This window comes from Rhinopithecus bieti, unplaced genomic scaffold (assembly GCF_001698545.2).
Source record: "Rhinopithecus bieti isolate Rb0 unplaced genomic scaffold, ASM169854v2 scaffold_28533, whole genome shotgun sequence".
NCBI classification, from domain to species: Eukaryota; Metazoa; Chordata; class Mammalia; order Primates; family Cercopithecidae; genus Rhinopithecus; species Rhinopithecus bieti.
In genome coordinates, this window is record NW_016812404.1 from 3,834 (window position 1) to 6,398 (window position 2,565).

The following is a 2,565-nucleotide window of genomic DNA, read 5'->3' on the forward strand; positions in this document are numbered from 1 at the left end:
TATAATAAAAAAAAAAAAGAGTTATACAATTCTTTTATTAAGCACATTTTCTTTCTTTCTCTTTCTTTCTTTCTTTTTCTTTCTTTCTTTCGAGACAGTGTCTTGCTCTGTCGCCCACATTGGAATGCAGTGGCACAATGCCCGCTCACCACAGTCTCCACCTCCTAAGCTGAAGCGATCCTCTCACCTCAGCCCCCCTGGTAGCTGGGACTACAGGTGCACACCACCACGTCTGGATAATTTTTTTAATTTTTCTTTTTGTAGAGAACAAGTTTCACCGTGTGGACCAGGCTGATCTCCAACTCCTGGGCTCAAGTAATCCAACCACCTGGGCCTCCCAAAGTGGGGAGGGATTACAGGCATGAGCCAATGTGCCCAACTCCATTTCTCTTTTTAAGAATAAATCTGCTTTTATTTCTGGTTTTATGTATTTTTACAAATAATTGACATGATGATGTAATATTCACAATGCTTAAAAAATGTGAAAAAGTATATGTGAATATTAATCACATAATTGATAAAATATATGAAATAATGAAGCCAAAGCAGGTCATTAAGAAATATTTATAAACATTAGGTATTGAATTTACAGATGCTGCCAAAGTTGTACCTCCATGGGGTCATTCATCCCAAAATCTGACCGATGTTTAAAATGAGAGCAAGAAATATTCAATTAAGTAGTAAGTTGAAAACCATCTAATCTTCTTCCAATGCATCTGTGACGTCTTCTTTATACTTGTAAAGTCGCACTGCATGTTGAATAGGAGTCTTAACAGAGTCATAAGTCCATCCCTTCCTGGCAAGCAGCCTTTCAAGGATTCCAGCTATTTCGTAGCCTTTGCTTAGAATGAAATCCTTAAAGGCAATTGGTCCATAAAGATCATCAAGAACGTCAGGTTCATCAGGCTTTTCAAGTAAGAACTTGGGGTCAATCAAAGGTTCATCACTTCTTAGCTTTTCCCACAACTTAGGCTTGAGGTACCATGCTCCATGCTTCATCTTCACACGCTGTGCGGTATAAGAATTCGACGGTGTGTGGAGTTTCCTGCCCCAGTATTTTTCCTGTGAGAAGAATTTGGCCTCATCCATTTCATCTAGCTCCATGCTATACTTCAGCTCTGAGGAACAGTCATTTACCTTCTTAAACTTTTGGTCGTGATAGGTTGCTTTGCACTCAGGAGTAAAGTCAAACAGACTCCTGATGGATTCTTCACCAATTCCCAGGTCTCCAGCCCACTTGAAGAATTCACGGAGTTTTTCCAATGTTTATCTATATTGAAGAGAGTCAGAAACTCACTCTGTTGTGCTTGGTGTATCTTCCTGAAGCAGTTCTTTTATGTAGGACCCTTGAATCTTGGGAGGCTCCGAGAACTGATGGGACACTGGAGCTTTGGGAGGCTCTGGGCGGAGACTGGACACCCGACGAGTCTTGGGAAGCTCAGGTGGAGATTGGACACCCAACGAATCTTGGGAGGTTGCGGGCAGAGGTTGGACACCCGACGAGTCTTGGGAAGCTCAGGTGGAGATTGGACACCCAACGAATCTTGGGAGGTTGCGGGCAGAGGTTGGACACCCGACGAGTCTTGGGAAGCTCAGGTGGAGATTGGACACCCAACGAATCTTGGGAGGTTGCGGGCAGAGGTTGGACACCCGACGAGTCTTGGGAAGCTCAGGTGGAGATTGGACACCCAACGAATCTTGGGAGGTTGCGGGCAGAGGTTGGACACCCGACGAGTCTTGGGAAGCTCAGGTGGAGACTGGACACCCAACGAATCTTGGGAGGTTGCGGGCAGAGGTTGGACACCCGACGAGTCTTGGGAGGCTCCGGGCGGAGATGGGACACCTGAGTCTCGGGGGACCGCGGGCAGGATTCCCCACAAGGAAATTTACCAGGCTTGGTGGGTTCCTCGGTTGTCTTCACCTGGACCTCACAACGAGCCCATATGTCCTTCAGCTTCCTCTCAGAATCCAGTAGGGAGGAGATGGAGCACTCCAGTCTTGGGAGGCTATAGGCGGAGATGGGACACTTCAGTTTTGGGAGTCTCTGGGCGAAGACTGGACACCCGACGAGTCTTGGGAGGCTCTGGGTGGAGATGGGACACTCCAGTCTCGGGAGACTCCGGGCAGCGCTGATGTCACCTGCGAGGCCGGGATTCTAACAGGTGTGTAGTGGAATCTCATTCTGGGTTTCATTTGCGTTTCCTAATGACTACTGGTATTGAACTTCTCTGTATTTGCTTATTTGCCATCCTCGTCTCTCCTTGGTTGAAGTTTCTGTTGATTTGTTTCCCCATTTTTAAATTGTGTTGTTGGATATCGCATTTAGTTTTGAGAATCCTTCACCAGGTGAACCAGGTGCGGTGGTTCACGCCTGTAACCCCAGCACTTTAGGAGGCTGAGGGGGCAAATCATAACGTCAGGAGTTTGAGACCGGCTTGACCAACATGGTAAAACCCCGCCTCTACTAAAAATACAAAAATTAGCCGCACGTGGTGGAGCCCGCCTGTAATCTCAGCTAGTCAGGAGGCAGTGGCAGGAGAATCGCTTAAACCCAGCAGGTGGAGG

General features: G+C 46.9%; 1 pseudogene; it reads right to left on the bottom strand.

The window, feature by feature from the left end:
• Positions 1 to 696: 696 nt before the first annotated feature.
• Positions 697 to 2,006, bottom strand: LOC108544958 (protein FAM47A-like; annotated as a pseudogene).
• Positions 2,007 to 2,565: the final 559 nt, after the last annotated feature.